The sequence below is a fragment of the Homalodisca vitripennis genome, chromosome 1, assembly GCF_021130785.1.
Source record: "Homalodisca vitripennis isolate AUS2020 chromosome 1, UT_GWSS_2.1, whole genome shotgun sequence".
In the NCBI taxonomy this organism is placed as follows: domain Eukaryota; kingdom Metazoa; phylum Arthropoda; class Insecta; order Hemiptera; family Cicadellidae; genus Homalodisca; species Homalodisca vitripennis.
The window spans coordinates 33569149-33578334 of NC_060207.1; positions in this window are offsets into that span (position 1 = coordinate 33569149).

Consider the following 9186-nt stretch of genomic DNA (forward strand, 5'->3'; position numbering starts at 1 on the left):
GGATCTTGGCAAAGAGCATCTCTAGTCTCTTACCAATACCCATCTTGAATATCCTGTTATCCAAGAAACCACTCAACATCCTTATGGGGTTGTGTAAAGAGATATCCTGAGTTCTGCCCTGAAAAAAATACATAAAATTAAAAACAAAAAACAAGGTTCACCCAAATCTAGGGGTTTAGTGGTTTAATACTGTGTCATGCATGGTGTCTCTATTAAACCCAGACGCTACAAGGAGAATCCTTGGCTGGACCCTTCAGTAGTTTCTTTATTTATACGGCATTGCCCAATTTTACAAACTATTTATCATATTTCATAGACTGATAACAAGTATGCAATACAGTAATAACAATTTTCAGAAAAATTTGCAAGCTTTGATACATTACAAATAAATATTACTGGTAGGCAGTTTATAATGTGCCTTATGTTCAAATGACCTGAGAAGCCAAGTTATTAAAGAAAAATACATAAGTAATTTCAAATGATCCAAAATTTTACAACACAAATAAGATCATATAAAAACAGCGATACTATAAAAATATCAACAGTAATAGTAAGTGTAACATACTGAGCAATTACAATAAATTACAATAAAAAAGTTATAAGTTTAGAGTATAAGTTTGATCAGTACTAAGACATTAACATTAAAAAAGCAACGGACATAACAATTGAAAATTAAATCATGTTATTAATTAATTAAATTCGACTGGTAATCGTAAATGAAGAGTTCAAAAAAAGGATAAAAACGAATAGCTACAATAAATCCAAGACTTAATGCAATATATGTGTTTCATTATCAATGTTTGTTACCTATAAATACGCAGTATTTCATTCCATTAGGGTAAATGTATAAAAATAATTACATACAATATCGCAATATTCTCAATCAGTTAATTTAGGTGTAACTTAACAACTGGTAGGTGCAGGCTGGACTAAATGTAGTAGTGCCACCATGTTTTGTCTCATTGTAACAAGTATAGGAATTTACAAATTTATTTATCAATGCCAGTAATATGTTATGTTAGCATCCTTTTGTGATCCTAATAAACTCTAAAGAGTTTAGCAATTTTAAAATGATTTAAAGTATAATAATTCAAAATTATTTAAAAACGTGCATTTGAACGCTTGCGTGAACACATAATTTCTCGTTATGACGTGGGTTTACATGTGACGACAAAATAAGTGTTTAAACTCACTCATAAAATAGTGCCAATAGTACAAAATATAATATGTATAAATATCTATCGTAGAATATATTTTATGGATTACGTATGCGAAATTCAAACTTATGCAATCATTTTGATTCCCAAGATAAACAAAATTATAGGTAACCAAACTATAAGATTAGTTCAGATTAGTGCACGTTTAGGAGTGCCAACTGGTCTGGTTAGAATACAAAAACACTCCCAATAATTTGGGATCGCAGTACTGGAAAACTGTAAGGTAAACATTATTATAATAATATGCTGATATAAGGTGTATAAGATCTGTCATCAGACCTGATATGTTTGAAATCGCTGTACTGGAAGACTGAAAGGGAAGCATTATTATTGTAAAATGCTGATATAAGGTGTACACGATACATCAACAGACGAGATATGTTTGGGATCACTGTACTGGAAGACCGTAAGAGGAGACAACATTTTAATAATATGCTGCTATAAGGTGTATATGATACTTCAGCAGGTGTGATATACATGTTATGTACTGGAGGATTGTAAGGGAGGTATTACTATAATAATATGCTGATATAAGGTGTACACTATCTGCTAGCATGCCTGATATGTTTGAAATCGCTGTACCTGAATACTGTAAGGTAGAAAGTATTATAAAAGTATGCTGATATAAGGTGTACACGATCTATTAGCAGACCTGATATATTTGGGATTACTGTACTGGATGATTGTAAGGGAGGTATTATTATAACAATATAAGGTGTACACGATCTGTCAGCAAACGTCATATGTTAGGGATCACTGTACTGGATGACTTTAAGGGAGTCAATATTATAATAATATGCTGATAATGAAGTGTACACGTTCCGTCAGAAGACCTGATTTGTTTGAAATCACTGTACTGGAAGATTGTAAGGGAGGTATTATTATAACAATATAAGGTGTACCCGTTCTGTCAGCAGATCTGATATATTCGGGATCACTGTACTGGAAGATTGTGAGGGAGGCATTATTATAACAATATAAGGTGTACACGATCTGTCAGCAGACGTCATATGTTAGGGATCACTGTACTGGATGACTTTAAGGGAGTCAATATTATAATAATATGCTGATAATGAAGTGTACACGTTCCGTCAGAAGACCTGATTTGTTTGAAATCACTGTACTGGAAGACTGAAAGGGAAGCTTTATTATTGCAATATGCGGATATAAGGTGTACACGATACATCAGCAAACCTGATATATTTGGGATCACTGTACTGGAAGATTGTGAGGGAGGCATTATTATAACAATATAAGGTGTACACGATCTGTCAGCAGACGTCATATGTTAGGGATCACTGTACTGGATGACTGTAAGGGAGTCAATATTATAATAATATGCTGATAATGAAGTGTACACGTTCCGTCAGAAGACCTGATTTGTTTGAAATCACTGTACTGGAAGACTGTAAGGGAGTCAATATTATAATAATATGCTGATAATGAAGTGTACACGTTCCGTCAGAAGACCTGATTTGTTTGAAATCACTGTACTGGAAGACTGAAAGGGAAGCTTTATTATTGCAATATGCGGATATAAGGTGTACACGATACATCAGCAAACCTGATATATTTGGGATCAATGTACTGGAAGATTGTGAGGGAGGCATTATTATAACAATATAAGGTGTACACGACCTGTCAGCAGACGTCATATGTTTGGGATCACTGTACTGGAAGATTGTAAGGAAGGCATTATTATAACAATATAAGGTGTACACGATCTGTCAGCAGACGTCATATGTTTGGGATCACTGTACTGGATTACTGTAAGGGAAGCATTATTATTGTAATATGCTGATATAATATGAACACGATCCGTCAGAAGACGTGATATGTTTGGGATCGCTGGTCGCTGGAATGGAAGTTTGTAAGGGAAGCATTATTATAACAATATGTTAATATAAGGTGTACACGATCTGTCAGCAGGCCACCTGTTGTACTGTGAGGGAGCGAAATGAGCCATCGACTGAATGGGTGTGTCGCCATTCACACACCCCAGCACTGCGGCCCCGTCGTCACGGTAACCTACGCCATAACCCACCGTCGTTTACAACAGCATAAACATGTTCCTTGAGTCAAATGCGTGTCCAATATCTCTAAAAAATTTTCATGCAATAACAAGACCATCGTAACACTTTTCTTTTGGAATGGTAACATTTTTTAAATAGAGTGATATTTCGCTTATTTTAATTTAAATCTTTATAAATTTATCAATTTTAAGGATGCTAATACAGAAAAAGATAGTAGTATCAGGTCAAAACACCACGTGTTGAAACAGGCTTCGCTAGTGTAAAATGCAAAATTTAAAATCTATGCCTCATTATAATATCTAGATGGACGAATAGATAGATAGACTTACGAATAGATAGACGGGCAGATAATTTCAGACAAAAGAAATTGATACGAATATGACGCACCGTGTGACTAATGTTTAATGTATAATGTATTATGTATATTAATGTAATAAATTTATTTATTTTCTTATAGCTTAAATTATACAATAGAATACACGTATAACAGTTATTAACTGTGGGTATATTGTAGTTCTATGTCCATGAAATAAAATAGTATAAATTCTGAACCCTTCGATCTTATTTCAAAGTTTCTTATAGAAAGTTCCACCTTCTCCCCCCCCCCTCCAACACACACACCGTTCCTCATCACCAAGTTTTGTATTTTCTCATTAGTATTCATGGAACGTGGGAGGGAGTCGGTGAAAAGAGAGTTCAACGATGTCGACCGGCTAATTACAGTTGCCATTATTGCGGATACTGCAATACACAGGCGAGCGCAATGTTCCTAAGCAATTACCAGCTACGTCATTTCAACATTTAGTACTTAAGTCTCCCAGAAGAAATAAAATAAAACTTTATTCTCTGTGTCTGGATTCACCGTAAACCATTTTATTGACTACGTTAAGGATTACTAATCGATTATAACTAATCAGTTATAACAGTTTGTACATATATTTAATTTTAAAGGATTGTAAGTGTATGTAAAGGGTACGCCTACACTCATTAGTATAGAAACTCTGCATTGATCTCATACTTTGTAATAGTGCAGTTATGAATATGAAAAGAAAAGGAAATTGGAAATTTTATCAAAATTTGATTTTATGTTGTGGAACAAACTTGAAAATCTTATCAGAAATCTTGTGTTGATAAAATATAATTTTGTCTTATAAATACGAGTGTCCGATCACATTAATGTTACAGTCTTGACGATATTTGTATACGTTTTGTAAATATGTATTTTCTTTAGACTGTCATAATACTACTTAAACAGTTAGTAGATATTGGAAAGTCGCTAAAATGTCTCTAAAAATTCCATGTTTTAAGTTATGAGGTTAGGGCTCATAAATTATGAATGCGATTTTCTCTAAAAGAAACAAAAAAATGTATCAGTTGCAATTCTTTTTGTGTGCATTTTTTCACAAAGAAATAATGTTTTATATGACTAGGTTGAGTTGCAATATTAAGCTCTTTGCCAAGTAATCAAGAAGGAATGCAATTAATGGTCTATTACATTAGTGATTCCTGTAGAACATTTTGATTAATTTATTACACTTTGTAAAGCGTTCTAAACACTTAAAGTAATTTTAGTAAAAATTATTTTAAGTCTCAACAGATAATGTATCTTTTATTTGGTTCACAGATCTTCTATTCCAATTAATGCTAGTACCCTCGAAGGCCTCACTTCTATTTCTACTCACTTTTTTTCTTTCAAGTAAAGTACATACCTTGCTATTTTCTCCACTAGGGGTTAATGATTGTTGCACCCGCTTTCAATGTACAATGTGTTTGCATGAAAATCAACTACGAAATGTAGGCCTATTTATTTCTCAGTAAACAGTTTTATGTTTATATTACTGTTGACAAATATGTGTTGAAACTTCTCAAATTTCCTTAAGAAACACATCATTAGTAATACCTGACAGCAGTGCACCCATGTCAGTAGGTATTTTAATGACAACCTCATTAATTAATAATTTTAGATTTTTTTGGCTCATCTCCAAATATTATTATTATATTAAGTGATTAGTATTCATTAGATCATTAAGGTTCCACCTTATTCCCTTCATAATGGATATTCAGCCTTTTGGCGCATTTTTAACCTCACCATGCTGCTTTTACTACTATTACAAATTTATCCGTTAAATGAAAAAGGTTTGAACATTGTTATCCTTATTAAAATTCGTTCAACAGAAAATTAAAACCACTAATATTAGCCTTAATACAAGCCCGATAATTTTTAATTCTATATTAAAATTACTTTGAAAGTCACATTGCGACTGGAATCTACCATAATTAATGAAAGTACCAAAATATTATAAGGGTTAAGCAACTTTACTCAGAAAATTAATTATATTGATTTTTTTTACAACTAAAGAGTCGTAAAATCGTGTGTTTTAGAGCACCGTCTCATAAGCCCATAATTAATCTCCTTCTCTCTGGCAGACATTACTAAACTCATACAACATATAGTTTATATCACAATTCACAATAGCATGTTCCCAAGAGATATCAAAGAAGTTGAAAAATGTTATATTTGAAAGTTAATTAAATAGAGAAAGGTTTCAGCGCCACACAACTTTCAAATAATCAGAAATGTGAACAATAATAGTTTTACATTGACTGCAATGCCATTAAAATTTAAATAATCCTCAAGTTTTTCTATATTATTTTCATTCGAAAATCCTACTGTATTACAGAGTTCCAGTAAATAATAGAACAATTAATTATACCTACTTTATATTCTTTTCGAATAAGATAATCGCTTTATTGATTGTACCACAGCCATTGAATATATTAGCCTCTATTATATTTCGGTGCAAAGCTTTACCTTGCAGTTTTGTGCCGTTTCATCGTTTGGGAAGGACGATGTTCCGTGGTAACATTATTGCAGATCCAGCAAAATTCATCCCCCCGTAACTGACTTGAAGCTACATATGTCTTAGGGAGATCTATACAAAACTTACAATCCTCCCTTATGGGCCATACTGCACTCGTTTCAGACAGTCAAGTATTGGAATACCAGTAATGTTTAGGATAAGGGGCACTTTAAATGCCACAGACGCAGTTTTCCCCCATCTAACAAACGTGGCTGTTTTTCCAGATGATGTGATCGCGATTGCTACGAAAATATCTTTACTTAGGTTTGCGTATAATAAATTAACTAAAAAATAATATAATTATCTAGATTAATAATTGTGAGAAGTGACTGTTTTTCAGAATAAAGTATACTCTTATGCTGAGTCCCAAATAAAGTTCTACCATCAGGTACCAGAAATTAAGTTATGGCCTTTGCTGCCATAAACCACGTGTGTTTCTTGGGTTATCGAGGTTAGACAATTTCTTCCTTCTTGGTAAATCAAAAGCCATGATGTCTTACAAATTTAAATATAGCGAGGACTTTTCAATGAATAAATACTCTTCGTGATAGATTTCAGTTTTCGTGTCAGTGCGCGTTTTCAGAAACATTGTGAACGATGGCAGGTTAGCTCTTTCATCAAAATGAACACTAACACATATATTAATATTTAATATAATTGAATTTGTCTTACAAAAATCCTACTTACTCTATTTTGGTATACATTTAGAGCCTATCTTATAAATAAGAATACATTGGTAAATGCTAAGCCCGAAACTCCAGAACGTCTAATCCGACTAGGCTAATTCTCTTTAATATATTCGTAAAGTCCGACGAAGGTTTTGAGACAGAGAAAAATAGGAAGGGTTTCCCGGATATTTAAGAATTCGGTAAAATAATTATAACATTTACGAAACGTTACCCAACGTTAATGTTACTAAGTAGTCGAACAAGTAGTGAAGTTTACCAAGGAGGTAGAAACATTTGTTTCAATATTTTAGAAATTACAATTTTAGAAATTATTAAATAATTACTCAGTGCTTTATCTGTAGTGTAACGCATATTGTAAAGACGAAATTACTATTAAATTTTTACTTTAGATTGGACCAATGATGAATAAAACATTTAATGCATTGAAATACTATTTAAACGCTGTTATAAAATCCGCCTTAGTGAATTAGGCTGTAAATGTTAATTCATAATGTAGTCAAAATTGAATGGCTACCTTGATATGGTGTTTGCCATTCTACTGTAGATTAAGGAACATATGCAAAGGAACTAGATACATTTTTACCAAAGAAGTCTCTTTAAGCATACGTATAAACATATATTTTAATCGGGGTAACAGATCAAAATCAGTTATAGCATCAGAATATCGCATATCAGAAATAGACGGTTTTTAATCTAAGTTTGATTCCAAAACCCACATATGTATCTATTTTCTCAGTCAGTGGAACAACATAATCTCAACTGTGGAACCGAAAATAAATTACACCGCAAGTGCATTAATCAGCCGGAACTAACTCTTTTTCACCAGAGTAAATTTGCAGTCTAACGAATGTTATATATTTTCACCATCGGGACTATAAATGCAAACTATAAATGTAGCACTTGAACATTTGAAACAAAAAGTCAATTAAAAAAGCCGAAGGTAGACGTTTTATGATTGTTGATTTTTGGTACATATTTTCTTCATCGAACCACAAGACAAACTAAACTAAGGCACTGGAATACCTTAGACAGAAAGTGAATTTAAACAGCAAAGGTTGATACTTTTCAACCAAAGTATATTTTTAAAATTTATATGTATATATAGTTTTTATATACTTCACAAAGAAGTCTACGTTCTTCGATTTTGAGAATTGCGTGTGATGCCACGGGTAAACGATAGTCTTAAAATTAAAAGAAATAGTTAAATGTGTTGCTAAGCGCTAATCTCGAGATCGGCGTTGCCAATTTCCCAAATAAAAAGAAATATTTTTTTCTGAAATACGCGGAAGGTTATATTAATAGAAATATCGGGGAAGTTTACAGGAATTATGTAGAATTAGGAAAATAACACAATGTTTATGTTTTTTAATCCACGTTAAACTGATACTAATGAGCTGTTTACACGTTAAGCTATGTTAATATTGAATTAATTAAAAATTTAAAAATATTTAATACACATGCTTCAATACTAGTGTAATACACAGATGAAGCTGCTATCTAATATTTTCTACAAATTGAACCTCCTAACGAATTTAAAACGTCTAATGCATTTCCAATGTTCCTTAAACGCTTATAAAACCCATATTATAAGAAAATCTGCAAATGCCTCAACAAGCCACGGTTTTCCACACGAGATTCCACAAAACGTGAAAACTTTGACTACAAAAAAACTTATTACAAATGTTTATGTTGATATATTGAATGAATTTAGTTTCAAGGATTCTATACTGTTACCCTTATACTGTATTCAGAGTACAGGTAATGGAAATAAATGGTTTTGGACTGAAGTAGTCTTTTTAAGTTTACGTATAGAATACGCTTCTTAATCTAAGTTGATTTAGAAGATATGTATATGGTTTTTGGTCTCAAATATGATTGTGGACCCTTAAATACATTAAACCGGAAATGAGTATAAGCGACCGGAATAAACCGGATTCACTATAGACAAGGTTACACGGCCTGAAAGTGACTTTTATTGCTCGTTTAATTACCAACGTCACTGGATTCGGTGATATGGAAGACTTCTCTCACGGATCAATTTTTGGCCATGCAATTAGTTCGATTACTTCAAATTTGCATAATAGGGGGAAACATTAAATATAACTTAAACGTACATGACTGGAAAAATGTAACTCAATCAGAAAACCTAAGTTCAGATGCAAACAGTTGTAATAAGTCATTAAAACAAATTTTACAACCTTATTCTTACTCTTTCCAAATTTCAGTAAAGAATATCAAAATGAAGCCATATAGAAATATATTATATTCCAGTACAAAGCGTGTAAAACACAGCATGGGAAAATAAATGAGGCTGGTCATGATTCTAGGAAATTATAACGCCCTATAACACCCGAAGAACTCTTTGTTATTGTTAACAGTGTGAGAG